This window comes from Phyllobates terribilis, unplaced genomic scaffold (assembly GCF_046119375.1).
Source record: "Phyllobates terribilis strain yellow unplaced genomic scaffold, ASM4611937v1 Scaffold_17__1_contigs__length_24005725, whole genome shotgun sequence".
Lineage (NCBI taxonomy): Eukaryota > Metazoa > Chordata > Amphibia > Anura > Dendrobatidae > Phyllobates > Phyllobates terribilis.
The window spans coordinates 10,191,597-10,207,044 of NW_027362777.1; the positions used below are offsets into that span (position 1 = coordinate 10,191,597).

Consider the following 15,448-nt stretch of genomic DNA (forward strand, 5'->3'; position numbering starts at 1 on the left):
AATCCTGTGTAATAATACAATTACTGGAGATAATAAGGGGAAACATAGGAGATTTACTATTTTATACTATTTAGTTTTCTTCTTTACATCTAGTAATAAAACCTATATATTTTAGGCCACAGACAACAAGCAGTTTCTTCCTTTGAGTCTGTAGCTGAATACGTTTCTCATAGACTCATCTTCCTTATTGCTAAGTCTTGTCTTATTTACCGACACTGGAATCGGCATTAGCAATACTGCAGGAGATATTCATTACACGTGACATGAGGAATAACTACTTCATGATGAGGACGAAATCTTCATCTTCTACGGCTCTAGAAACATATTTGGCCAGAGTCCTGTCACCCACTACATCACCACCGGCCGTCTATATGAATGTTTCCGGACTGTAATCTTCTATCCCGTTAGATCTCAGGTCTGATTCACACACAGAAGTTTGAGACATTTATAAAAGCTTGTTTGTAAGAACACCAACACAAGAGGTATTTGATGCCAAATTCTCCATATACAATGTATTTTTTTTCTCTGGATATGATAGGAGTTTTTTAGCATTTTCATGTACCGTATTGGCGTATAAGACGACTTTTTAATCCCTGAAAATCTTCTCAAAAGTCAGGAGTAGTCTTATACGCCGGGTGTCATCTTATAGGGCGTATACCCTTATACTCCGAATGCTGTGGGAGGAGGGGGTATATATATATGATGTGTGGGGTGTGGGGGGAGCGGGGCACAGGAGGCTGCAGCCTACACTGTCCCCGCTGCTAAAGAAAATGAATATTCAGTGCTCCCCATGCTCATGGAGCGTGGGGAGCACTGAATATTCATGCTCTTTAATAGTGGTACACAGTGTAGCCACGCTGCTGGCTCCTGCTGCTGCCGGAATTGCCTGTGCCAGCTGTTAAAGGACATGAATATTCAACCTCTTTCTACGCCCATGGGTGTGGGGAGAGGGTGAATATTCATGCCCTTTAATGAGCGGGCCAGGAGATAGCCGGCAGCAGCAGGTGCCGCAGCGCGGCTCTGCTGTGTGCAGGCTATGAAGGAGAGTGAAGTCACTGCTCCCCGCGCACACAGTCCTGGCATGGGGAGCAGTGACTTCCGGCAGCTGATCTCTCCTTGTGAGCCGCGCATGGCAGTGACGTCATGGGCGGCTCACATGTAGAGATCAGTGCAGGCAGACAGGATGCAGCTCTGGAGGAGAGAGAAGAAAGATGAGTAGGAGTGTTTATTTTTTTTTATGTGCAGCATGATGGGGATTAGGGGGACCATGCATACCAGGACAGGGATGAGGGGTGCCATGCATACCGGGACAGGGATGAGGGGTGCCATGCATACCGGGACAGGGATGAGGGGTGCCATGCATACCGGGACAGGAATGAGGGGTGCCATGCATACCGGGACAGGAATGAGGGGTGCCATGCATACCGGGACAGGAATGAGGGGTGCCATGCATACCGGGACAGGGATGAGGGGTGCCATGCATACCGGGACAGGGATGAGGGGTGCCTTGCATACCGGGACAGGGATGAGGGGTGCCATGCATACCGGGACAGGGATGAGGGGTGCCATGCATACCGGGACAGGGATGAGGGGTGCCATGCATACCGGGACAGGGATGAGGGGTGCCATGCATACCGGGACAGGGATGAGGGGTGCCTTGCATACCGGGACAGGGATGAGGGGTGCCTTGCATACCGGGACAGGGATGAGGGGTGCCTTGCATACCGGGACAGGGATGAGGGGTGCCTTGCATACCGGGACAGGGATGAGGGATGCCTTGCATACCGGGACAGGGATGAGGGGTGCCTTGCATACCGGGACAGGGATGAGGGGTGCCTTGCATACCGGGACAGGGATGAGGGGTGCCTTGCATATCGGGACAGGGATGAGGGGTGCCTTGCATACCGGGACAGGGATGAGGGGTGCCTTGCATACCGGGACAGGGATGATTGGTGCCTTGCATACCGGGACAGGGATGAGGGGTGCCTTGCATACCGGGACAGGGATGAGGGGTGCCTTGCATACCGGGACAGGGATGAGGGGTGCCTTGCATACCGGGACAGGGATGAGGGGTGCCTTGCATACCGGGACAGGGATGAGGGGTGCCATGCATACCAGGATGGACGGGTTCCAGGCATACCAGGATGGAGGGATGCACGTATAAAAGGAAGGGGGGGGCATATATACCAGGATGGGGGATATTGTCAGAATTGGGGGACATTACCCCTATACTAGTGTCAGCAGAAGACCCCCTCCCCCTTAAAAGTACATCGTGAACATATTTTTTGCTTACATTTTTTTCTATTTTCCTCCTCTAAAACCTAAGTGAGTCTTATGGTCCGGTGCGTCTTATAGTCCGAAAAATAAGGTATTTATGGTAATTTATAAAAAGAAAAAAAGAGAGGGGTCGCTCACTGGTCTATTCGGGTGCTCTGAAGAAAAGAGTAATCTCAATTGCAAAAAGAACTTCGGCACTCCATACATGAATATATAAGAAATATTGTATCTAGACTAATGTCACTTTGAAAAATGAAGGTTATGCCACTCTTGGCCAAATTATGCGCAAAAAACCTTCATTTTTCAAAGTGATATTAGTCTAGATACAATATTTCTTATATTTTCATGTATGGAGTGCCGAAGTTCTTTTTGCAATTGAGATTACTCTTTTCTTCAGAGCACCCGAATAGACCAGTGAGCGACCCCTCTCTTTTTTTCTATTGATCATTTTTGGGATCCCGCTCCTGGAGCATTGCAGCAGGTACGTGTTCACACTATTAGAAGTTTGACAGCCTTTTTTCTGACCATGTGTCCCTCCCATTCAGTCACAGGTGGTTTTAACTAGCTCTACCAGCCCATACATTGTAGGTTAAAAGCCCAAGCAGAGACATATTGTCCATACAGGCTTACAGCCCAAGAGTGGCATATCCAGTGGTAGCGTAGCGTAGTTTCCCATCATACGAAGGTGACCTTGTCGTGGTTGATGGGCACACATAAATTGGCCAAATTATGCGCAAAAAACCTTCATTTTTCAAAGTGACATTAGTCTAGATACAATATTTCTTATATATTCATGTATGGAGTGCCGAAGTTCTTTTTGCAATTGAGATTACTCTTTTCTTCAGAGCACCCGAATAGACCAGTGAGCGACCCCTCTCTTTTTTTCTATTGATCATTTTTGGGATCCCGCTCCTGGAGCATTGCAGCAGGTACGTGTTCACACTATTAGAAGTTTGACAGCCTTTTTTCTGACCATGTGTCCCTCCCATTCAGTCACAGGTGGTTTTAACTAGCTCTACCAGCCCATACATTGTAGGTTAAAAGCCCAAGCAGAGACATATTGTCCATACAGGCTTACAGCCCAAGAGTGGCATATCCAGTGGTAGCGTAGCGTAGTTTCCCATCATACGAAGGTGACCTTGTCGTGGTTGATGGGCACACATAAATTGGCCAAATTATGCGCAAAAAACCTTCATTTTTCAAAGTGACATTAGTCTAGATACAATATTTCTTATATATTCATGTATGGAGTGCCGAAGTTCTTTTTGCAATTGAGATTACTCTTTTCTTCAGAGCACCCGAATAGACCAGTGAGCGACCCCTCTCTTTTTTTCTATTGATCATTTTTGGGATCCCGCTCCTGGAGCATTGCAGCAGGTACGTGTTCACACTATTAGAAGTTTGACAGCCTTTTTTCTGACCATGTGTCCCTCCCATTCAGTCACAGGTGGTTTTAACTAGCTCTACCAGCCCATACATTGTAGGTTAAAAGCCCAAGCAGAGACATATTGTCCATACAGGCTTACAGCCCAAGAGTGGCATATCCAGTGGTAGCGTAGCGTAGTTTCCCATCATACGAAGGTGACCTTGTCGTGGTTGATGGGCACACATAAATTGGCCAAATTATGCGCAAAAAACCTTCATTTTTCAAAGTGACATTAGTCTAGATACAATATTTCTTATATATTCATGTATGGAGTGCCGAAGTTCTTTTTGCAATTGAGATTACTCTTTTCTTCAGAGCACCCGAATAGACCAGTGAGCGACCCCTCTCTTTTTTTCTATTGATCATTTTTGGGATCCCCTCCTGGAGCATTGCAGCAGGTACGTGTTCACACTATTAGAAGTTTGACAGCCTTTTTTCTGACCATGTGTCCCTCCCATTCAGTCACAGGTGGTTTTAACTAGCTCTACCAGCCCATACATTGTAGGTTAAAAGCCCAAGCAGAGACATATTGTCCATACAGGCTTACAGCCCAAGAGTGGCATATCCAGTGGTAGCGTAGCGTAGTTTCCCATCATACGAAGGTGACCTTGTCGTGGTTGATGGGCACACATAAATTGGCCAAATTATGCGCAAAAAACCTTCATTTTTCAAAGTGACATTAGTCTAGATACAATATTTCTTATATATTCATGTATGGAGTGCCGAAGTTCTTTTTGCAATTGAGATTACTCTTTTCTTCAGAGCACCCGAATAGACCAGTGAGCGACCCCTCTCTTTTTTTCTATTGATCATTTTTGGGATCCCGCTCCTGGAGCATTGCAGCAGGTACGTGTTCACACTATTAGAAGTTTGACAGCCTTTTTTCTGACCATGTGTCCCTCCCATTCAGTCACAGGTGGTTTTAACTAGCTCTACCAGCCCATACATTGTAGGTTAAAAGCCCAAGCAGAGACATATTGTCCATACAGGCTTACAGCCCAAGAGTGGCATATCCAGTGGTAGCGTAGCGTAGTTTCCCATCATACGAAGGTGACCTTGTCGTGGATGATGGGCACACATAAATTGGCCAAATTATGCGCAAAAAACCTTCATTTTTCAAAGTGACATTAGTCTAGATACAATATTTCTTATATATTCATGTATGGAGTGCCGAAGTTCTTTTTGCAATTACGGTAATTTATAAGCCCTCCCTGTCTCCAAGACTATCAGGGCAGTAGCACATCCCTCTGGACCGCCCTTGTATCCTATTACTGGTACCTCCTTCTCCGCCTCTCTGATCTCGCTCCTGAGGACTGCAGTGACGAGGTGAGGGGGCGCCTCACCGGGAAAGTTTAAGTGAAGCAAGCTGCAGGCATCCCCCTCACCTTGTCACTGTAGTCCTCAGGAGCAAGATCAGAGAGGCAGAGAAGGAGGTACCAGTAATGATACAAGGGCCAGAGGGATGCGCTACCGCTCTGATAGTCTTGGAGACAGGGAGGGCTGGGCAGGCAGGGAGAGCTGACCAATCCAAGCAGGATTTGTATACAACTACCAGCCAATCGTCGGTAAGGTTCATCACTTTAAAATTACCATATTGAAATCAAATAGATTTTTTTTAAATTTTTACCGTATTTGCGTTAGAAGAGGGGTAGTCTTATACGGCGAGTATATCCCAAACTCTATATTTTAACTGGAAAAGTTGGGGGTCGTCTTATACTCCGGCAAATACGGTAGGTTTCCATATATTACATGAAAAACACCCCCAAAAAATACAATTGGGGATGGAGGTAGTATGCGGACATTATACAGTGTGTGGGTGGATGGCGGTACTAGAGGGAACAGTATACTGTGTGTGGGGACCATGAAAGGGGCACTGTACTATGGGAGCAATACATGATTCCTTCACAAAATCACTATAAATATAACATTTTTAAAACAACCCCATAATTTGTGAATCTTCAGGGTAAATCGCTTTCTAACCATTTGATTAGAGCTGATACTATTAAGCTAAAGTGTCTAAACAGACTTTCTTTCAAATCCATAAAGGGGCACTTTTACGTGTTTGTCATTCCAGAACTGTGTGAGGATTATTAGAGGTGATAGTTTTCCCACCAATTAGAAGGGACACCTGTGGATATTGGTGGTTTTTACTGGCTATATTTCTGGTGTGAATTACTCGGTAAAGTGCCCTTGTGTTAAAGGGGTTGTCCACTACTTTATATGATCCCTCAATGTATTCCCCCAGGGCCCATAAGTGTTTCTCTAAATACTCTGTGGTGCCTTTTCTGCCTGTGAGCGGCGCTATCACTGGCAGCTCACAGGCATCACGTGACCTCCCGGTTCAGCCGGCTCTGACATCTGATGTCACGTCATGTTCCAGCTGCAGCAGGGGGTACTCACTTCTGAGTTCCACGGTGGATGCTGGGCTGTGGGTGGGGTTACCCTGCGCATCACACCCGGTATCCACCGCGCACTCTCCCTCTCCTCATTCACTGGGAAAGCACGCGGTGGATCCTGGGTGTGATGCACGGGGTAACCCCGCCCACAGCCCAGCATCCACTGCGGGGAGCGCGTCACTGATGTCACGCCTCACTTGACGTGACATCAGTGACGGGTCACGTGATGCCGCTGAGCGGCCAGCGATAGCGCCGCTCAGAGGCAGAAAAGGCACAGCAAGGTATTTTCAAAAACATTTCTGGGCCCCGGGGGGGATACGTTGGGGGGGTTCATATAAAGTAGTGAACAACTTCTTTAAAGTGGACATTGGACAAACACCATGATCAATTACAATCAGACTGAAGGAACATCGCTCCTCTATTCGGCTCTAATGAGTCTAGGATGAAATCCACTGCGGCCGCTGCAAAAAAAAAGAATGAAGAAGAGCAGTAGTTTGGTGAGACCACCGTGGCCAGACAATTCTCAGAGTTGGTGATAAAAGTTCTGAACTCCGACGGTCAGTGTTAGAAGAGACGACCGCAGCGGATTCACAATCACAACGCAGTAAACTTCTACAGAGACATGTTCTGGATTTACTCCCTGGAATCACTTTCTCCCAAAGTGTTAAATGACGTCTGTAACTTCAATGTATTTCTATGAAGCTTCTTCTCTGAACTTTATTCTTCTGTTGTCTGTCGGGGAGTTGTTTTCTAAAAAAATATTTTTGTGTGTTTTTTTTTCTTTTAGTTTACTGGGTTTGTAATGGGGGTGTCTGATAGACGCTTCTCCAATACTAACTGTTAGGATTGATAACAGTTGACAATACACAGCTGACGTAAACCCAAAAAATATTACCCTGGTTGCCAACATACCAGGGCAATTGGGAAGAGGCAGGCAAAGTGCCAAAATTTGTCGCATCAAATTGGATTTTCCAATTCTGGGGCTGCTGCGAACTGGTATTTTTAGGCTGGAAGGGGCCAATATCCATGGACCTTCCCAGCTGGATAATATCAGCCCCAAGCTGTTTTCTTTACCTTAGGTGGTTATCAAAAATAGGGAGGGGGACTCCACATCATTTTTTTAAATTCATTATTTATTTAATAGGTTTAAAAAAGGTGAAATACATCCTTTACTGCCAGATGGAAGGAACTAAAGGGTGCAACTTTATAATATTTAGGGGGAGGGAGAGGACATTAATCTAAGCACTCCCTCCTATAACAACTCTCCTTGAACTACCGTACTTTCTGAGGACAGTAGGCCGAGCATCGCATTGCGGGGTCTTCTGTAAGACCCAAGAACTAGTGATCAGCGAATGGTCTTTAGATAAGGGGTTAACCGAGCACGCCCGAGCATAACTGAGTGTCATCGGAGTGCTCGTATATCATGTTCGAGTCCCTGTGTCTGCATGATTTGCGGATGTTAGACAGCCTCAACACATGCAGGGATTGCCTGTTTGTTAGGGAATCCTCACATGTTGAAGCTGTTTAACAGCCGCAAATCATGCAAACGCAGGGATGCGAACATGATATACGAGCGCTCCTATGATACTCAGTTATGCTCGAGCGTGCTCGGTTAACCCCTTATCGGAGCACGTTCCCTCATCACTACCGATAACAAGATGCGGCCGGCCAATCGCAGTAATGCCAGTAGAAAACATGGCTACAGCACTACAGTGTATGGCAGGCAATGCCCAAATGTACATTGTCTGAATAACAGACACAACACATACGGGGCGCGGTCTAGAACTCCCCCGATACTCGATCCAGTAATGGAGAGAAATCACCAGTATCTACATTACTGCGCTGGAGCTAGGAGAGGAATAATGGCGTTGTGTGAGGACTTCTCTGGGCTTCTGTCCTTCATCCTGCAATCGTCTGAATGGATCTAATGTGGACGGGAACCAGCTAAGCCGCATTCTGTCCACAGCTGTTATCTCACTGTTCACACCACACAATACCCCAAAAGAGTCTCTGTGCTGAAGGGGTTAATGCCCCCTGCGCCCAGTAATGGGGGATCTCCACATACCTCCACCTGCAGAGCCACCACCACATATATGGCTGCTCTGTGCGCACAGGACCTGTGATGAGGTCACAGAAGGGGAGGAGTCAGGGGTCACATGATCAGGGGCCTCAGTGGATGCAGGACTCTGCTGTGCTGGTTGTCATGGTGCTGGATGAGCTGAAGTTTATGTGTGGGGTCACGAGGGGTTTACAGTGTGGATGTAGCAGAGCCGTGTGTGTGCGAGGTGTACGGAGCGGGGCCGCGTGTGTACGAGGCGTACGGAGCGGAGTCGCGCGTGTACGAGGCGTACGGAGCGGAGCCGCGCGTGTACGAGGCGTACGGAGCGGTGCCGCGCGTGTACGAGGTGTACGGAGCGGAGCCGCGTGTGTGCGAGGTGTACGGAGCGGAGCCGCGTGTGTGCGAGGTGTACGGAGCGGAGCCGCGTGTGTACGAGGTGTACGGAGCGGAGCCGCGCGTGTACGAGGTGTACGGAGCGGAGCCGCGCGTGTACGAGGTGTACGGAGCGGAGCCGCGCGTGTACGAGGTGTACGGATCGGAGCCGCGCGTGTACGAGGTGTACGGATCGGAGCCGCGCGTGTACGAGGTGTACGGAGCGGAGCCGCGCGTGTACGAGGTGTACGGAGCGGAGCCGCGCGTGTACGAGGTGTACGGAGCGGAGCCGCGCGTGTACGAGGTGTACGGAGCGGAGCTATGTGTGTACGAGGTGTGCGGAGCTGTGTGTGTATGAGGTGTACACAGCGGAGCCATGTGTGTATGGAGCCGCGTGTGTACGGAGCCGGGTATGTACGCTGTATACAGCTCTATACTCCCAGGTTCGGACGGAGACACCGCGGCTCTTTATCAGACTGTAGAAGAACTGACACTGGACACTCGGTAAAACTGCGTTCGGACATCTCTTGTTTCTCGCACAGATATTGATAACATAAGATGGAGTCAGACGAACCCTCCTACAAAACCTGATAACAAAGTCATTACTACAGGACTGGATGAGAAAGGGATTTATTCTACAAGAAACGCTGGGGCCACAAATGAGAGAATCCGGGCCCCGTGGCTGGATACTCTGGACCCCCGGTGTGTTAGGACCAGACGGGGTCTTTGTCCCTGGAGCTTCTCTGTTCGGTATAATGAGACTCTGATCTTGTTCTTATAAAGAGGGTTGGAGTAAAATAGAAGCTGCCTGAATATGAGGACCTTGTCTGATCTCTATGTCCTTGTGTACAGAGCTATGGAGATAGCGCTATTCTCTGTATAATAGATGTGATGTCGCTGGAGCCCTAATATTTATGTACAGGGGTCTCTGTAGTACAGTGTCCATTTTAGGATATGATCAGATATCAAAAATCAGAATGATGTCAGTTTGAGGTTAAATACCATGACTGACAAGTGATCCTGACAAGTGATTCTGAAAAGTGATTTTGACAAGTGACTTTTACAACTGTAATAATAATGAAACTCATTGGGACTTATGCACAGACTGCAAGCAAGCCAAATTCAAATGATGTTTGATTTTGATGTGTGAGTCTGATGTGTGACTTTCTTCAAACTTCAGAATGAGAATCACAATGACTTTTAGTCACCCTGAGTATTTTCATGGTGAATCTCATAAGACAAGAAAAGCTGCCAGTTCCTATCACTTTCCTGGATAGCTCAATGGTAAGGCATCAGCCTCTGAAACTAAAGTGTAATTGTTCAAATCCCATTAGGAATATTATTATTTTTAAATTATGCCTGTTTAGCACACAAACTACAGGGGTGTTTTACTTTTAATATCTGACATTTTGATTGTCATCCTGACGTGTTAAGAGTTTCAGACAAGCTGTCTATTTGCATGGTAAATTACATAGCCAAACTAAATTGGGAGGCACTAATTTACTACATATCTATTTCCAAGTGACTGTACATTTACATAATTTCTTAAAGGGGTCTAATGATAACATTTCTTTATTGTCAATTTTTCTTTCCATCCACCCAAGAACTGGCTGCAAACTCCCAATTTACTTTTGCTATGTAATTATTATTATATATCACTACCTAAATAATCAAATAATGAACCTACAGTGTAATGGTAAGGCATCTGTGTCACATAGTTTTGGTTTGAAAGGATAATAATAATAGTCATAGTAATAATAATAATACATTATTAGTAATAATAATAAAAAGTTGAGTGTCCCTACTGGGACTTGAACCACCCAAAAGCATATTTTTCCCAGTCAACACACTTACCAGTGAGCTATACACTTATTAAAGAGAATTAAGCATTGTACTTGGGTATGTTATTTCAAGTGTAATCAGGACTTTCACACAGTCATTGTCCAAACCAAATTCAAATGATGTATGAGTTTGATGAATGAGTTTGATACCTGACTTTCATCACACATCAAAATCAGAAGGACTTCCAGACACCATGAATATTTGCATAGTAAATATCATAAACCAAGAAAAAACATCTGGCAGCATCATTTGAGCTTATGGCAGAATGGTAACTCTCTAGCCTCACAGAGTGGGCGTTCTGAGTTTACATCGCTGGTGCAGAAAAAATAAACTATTGCTTTTTAAATGATGCTGGCGGGCACACAAACTTCACTGATGCTTGGCTTTGATATCTGACTTTTCTCACACATCAGAATAAGAATCACAATTACTTTTAGACCCCCTGAGTATTATCATGGTTAATCTCATAAGCCAAGAAAAACCTGTAGGGACACTGAACTTTTTATTATTAATTATTATTATTACTACTATTATTATTATTACTATTATTATTATCCTTTCAAACCAAAACTATGTGACACAGATGCCTTACCATTAAACTATACGTTCATTATTTGATTATTTAGGTAGTGATATATAATAATAATTACATAGCAAAAGTAAATTGGGAGTTTGCAGACAGTTCTTGGGTGGATGGAAAGAAAAATTGACAATAAACAAATTTTATCATTAGACCCCTTTAAGAAATTATGCAAATGTACAGTCACTTGGAAATAGATATGTAGTAAATTAGTGCCTCCCAATTTACTTTGGCTATGTAATTTACCATGCAAATAGACAGCGTGTCTGAAACTCTTAACACGTCAGGATGACAATCAAAATGTCAGATATTAAAAGTAAAACACCCCTGTAGTTTGTGTGCTAAACAGGCATAATTAAAAAAATAATAATAATATTTCTATAGGGATTTAAACTGTGACGCGGTGGCTTCAGAAGCTGATGCCTTACCATTGAGCTATCCAGTCAAGTGATAGTAGCTAGAAGCTTTTTTTGTCTTATGAGATCAACCATGAAAATACTCCGGGTGACTAAAAGTCATTGTGATGCTGATGTTTGAAGAAAGTCACACATCAGACTCACACATCAAAATCAAACATCATTTGAATTTGGCTTGCTTGCAGTCTGTTCATAAGTCCCAATGAGTTTCAATCAGGTTTGCACTGAAAATCATATAACCAAATATAACTCTTAGGTTATTTTAACTGAGTTAATAGCTTAGTGCTTAGTGCGCTGGTTTTTAGAAACAGAATTTTGGGTTCAAGCCCCATCAGCGAACCGTGACACTTTTTTTTTTTTTTTTATTATTATTATTATAGTTGTAAAAGTCACTTAAAGTCACTTGTCAGAAACACCTGTCAGACAGGGTATTTAGCCTCAAACTGACATCATTCTGATGTTTGATTTTGATATCTGATCATGTCCTTAAATGGACACTGTACTTGTGTGTGATGTCGCTCCTCTCTTCCCTTTCTGGGTGTTTGTAACAGGATAAGAGAGGATGAAATTTAGGATCACAGTGTGGAGCCATTTTGTTGGTGACTGCCAGTGATACTGACGAGTACAGTGTCACCGAGGACTGCCGGCAGCCCCACTTCTGTTAGTGCTGCTCTCTGTGTCATAAGCTGGGGTTAGATGCTGTTGTGGTAGCCCTTCCAAGAATTTGGATTGAGATAATTATCTCCAAATCTGCCATTTTTGGTTCAAATTAAATAAATAAATACGATGCATCGGAGAAATAAAATAACATACAGCCAGTGTCTGAGTGTATAATTCTTGTCTGCCCTCAGAACCCGGGCAACAAGTACTTTATTACACCCCCAGAAGAAAGCGGATGGCTAACATTATCTAAGAAAGAAAGTATTTTAATTGGAAATAACAGTCCTTGAAAGCTAGCTCTGTCTAATTTACTATACTTTTAAAAACAAAGAAGGAAAGCTTAACACGAAGACAGCTCTATATTTCATACAATGCCGTGTTATTGCTTTTATGAGTAACACTTATAAGACTAATATTAAAATATTAAATTATCAAAAATATATAGGTAGATTTAATTGTTTAAAATAATAATCAAAGTAAAGTATAAATATTTACCATAACAATACGCGGAGTGTTACACACACTGGGATTATTCACAGCACATGATACACTACACATATCTAGATATAGGGCTCAGTGTAGTGTATCACATGATGGGATTAGATACACCAGTCCGGGGCGTATCGCACACGATGAAGGGATTAGATACACCGGTCCGGGGCATATCTCATACGACGACGGGATTAAATACACCGGTCTGAGGAGTATCGCACATTTTGTTGGTGACCGCGAGCGATACTGACAAGTACAGTGTCACTGAGGACAGCCGGCAGAGCTGATCCTGATAGATGGTGCTGCTTGCTGTATCATAAACTGGGGTTAGATATGTGGAATGTATCACATGCGCGATTAGATACGCTTAGAGTAACACATGCTGCTATTAGATACAGGACTAAGTGTAGTGTATCACATTATGGGATTAGATATTGAGCTCAGCAGAGTGTATCATACAGGATGGGATTAGATACACAGTTTCTAATGTATGGAGCAGGGTCACACATTACACCACTGCTCCCATAGAAGTGGACGGAGAGGGGTCACACCTTACACCACTGCTCCCATCGATGTGGACGGAGAGGGGTCACACATTGCACCACTGCTCCCATAGAAGTGGACGGAGCGGGGTCACACATGACACCACTGCTCCCATAGAAGTGGACGGAGCGGGGGTCACACATGACACCACTGCTCAAATAGAAGTGGACGGAGCGGGGTCACACATGACACCACTGCTCCCATAGAAGTGGACTGAGCGGGGTCACACATGACACCACTGCTCCCATAGAAGTGGACTCAGTGGGGTCACACATGACACCACTGCTCCCATAGAAGTGGATGGAGTGGAGTCACACATGACATCACTGCTCAAATAGAAGTGGACCGAGCGGGGTCACACATGACACCACTGCTCCCATAGAAGTGGACTGAGCGGGGTCACACCTTACACCACTGCTCCCATAGAAGTGGACTGAGCGGGGTCACTTTTATGGGGGGAGGAGAGTTTTTGCTAAAAAAAACAAACAAAAACCTGTTGTCCAAGTATCAGGAATTCCACATATTCACAAGGATCAAATGGAATCTACAGGACGGTGAGGAGTGTGTCTCCCAGCATACAACCACGTGGAGGTCTGCGGAACACAGAAAAGCCACAAAGGACCATCCATTGACGGTTGAATCAATCCAGGAGGGGAAAAGCCATTCCATAAGTGAGAAATGGATTTTATTCTTGACTATTCTAAGAAAAGTAACATATAGTTTACGTTTGTTCATAGTCATACAGATGCACAATTATGGTCTATTAGTATAGCCAATGTGAAGCAGAGAATCTTAGTATTGATAAAAGGTTTCTCTCTGTAAAAAAGTTAGAGAAAACTTCAAAATGTGATGCATATGGTCCGTGTGTACAATAATTTAGTCTTCGAAAAAACAGGTGGACACACAAGAGACCAGTCATACTGAGACAGAAGACACTGATGGGGATTACTTTGATTGTCCAAATTGTTTGATTTTGGCAGAACATATTGAACAATTGGAGGATCAAATTGATACTCAGACAGAGTTAAGGCCCCGTCACACTAAGCGATGCAGCAGCGATCCCGACAACGATACGACCTGTCAGGGATCGTTGCTTCCTCGCTAATACATCGCTGGTGAGCTGTCAAACAGGCAGGCTCACCAGCGATGAGGGGAGCAGCGATATCGTGGAAAGAATCGTTCCACGATGTCCTGCTCCCGTTCCCAGCCTGCTGCTTAAGCAGGAGCAGGCTGGTAACTATGGTAAATATCGGGTTACTAAGTGCGCGTGTGCCCCTAGTAACCCGCTGTTTACCATGGATACCACTCTGCTACGGTGCGCTGGAGCCTCCGCTCACCGTAGCAGAGTGGTATCTATGGTAAACAGCGGGTTACTAAGTGCGCGCGTGCCCCTAGTAACCCGATATTTACCATGGTTACCAGCCAGATCGTTGGTCCCGCTGGTCACACACAGCGATGTGTGCTGGCCAGCGGGAGGCCAACGACCAAAAAAATGGTCCAGGACACTTTGCAACGATCAGCGACCTCACAGCAGGGTCCTGATCATTGCAAAGTGTCACACATAGCGACATCGCTGGTGAGGTCGCTGGTGAGTCACCAAAACCGTGACACAGCAGCGATCTCGCTAGCGAGATCGCTTAGTGTGACGGGGCCATTATTGTCCAAATTACACCAAGACATAAAAAAGGTTTCTGTTTGTACAAGATCCAATAGTAAAAGTGAAGATAATACCTCCACATCATTCGTACCAGACACACAAAGTCCAGATGTTTCAGGAGAAGCTTTACAGGGAAATGAATTACAAAGGAAAAAATTACATGACAGAGCCGCACGAATCAATCTTAAAATACACGATCAATTAATGAAAATTGTAAAAGACATTCCAAAGTACAATGAGAAGATGGATGATTTTGATAATGCTGACATTTTTGAATCAAATAAAGATAAATTCAATTTTAATGATGAACAGAAAAACAAGACATTTAGAGTTTGGTTACCCTCACATATGGCAAAAAGATTTCAGACCACACCCAGACTAAATGAGGATGATGAGCTGACACATACTACAAAAGAAGACAGACTTAGACAATTGCTATTATTTACCACAGGAGACATGCCCTCTCTTGACATTTTGCATCAATTGAGTGCGAGTGTCCATGATGACCCGTTTGCTTTTTTGGTCAAATTTGAACAGGTCTATAGAATGGTGATGCCTATTGTGGGGCCTAATGAGGAACCAACATCGATGATCAAATTTTATGTAACAAAATTCAAGTATCTAGATCCTGTTTCAGTGCAATTGGCTAGTGCTCTGACATCATTGCAGGAGGCAACAACTTTTATCGACACAATTAGGAGATCCATGAAGCGGAATCAGGTCACGGC

At 44.8% G+C, this 15,448-nt stretch overlaps 1 protein-coding gene across 1 annotated transcript in view; it reads right to left on the bottom strand.

Annotated features, from left to right (window-relative positions):
• LOC141176073 (uncharacterized) overlaps positions 1 to 8,223 on the bottom strand; it is a 32,324-nt gene extending 24,101 nt beyond the window's left edge. Inside the window, exon 1 of the mRNA XM_073660062.1 lies at positions 8,165 to 8,223. The gene's annotated coding sequence lies outside the window, so the exon portion shown is untranslated. The remainder of the gene's footprint in view (positions 1 to 8,164) is intronic.
• Positions 8,224 to 15,448: the final 7,225 nt, after the last annotated feature.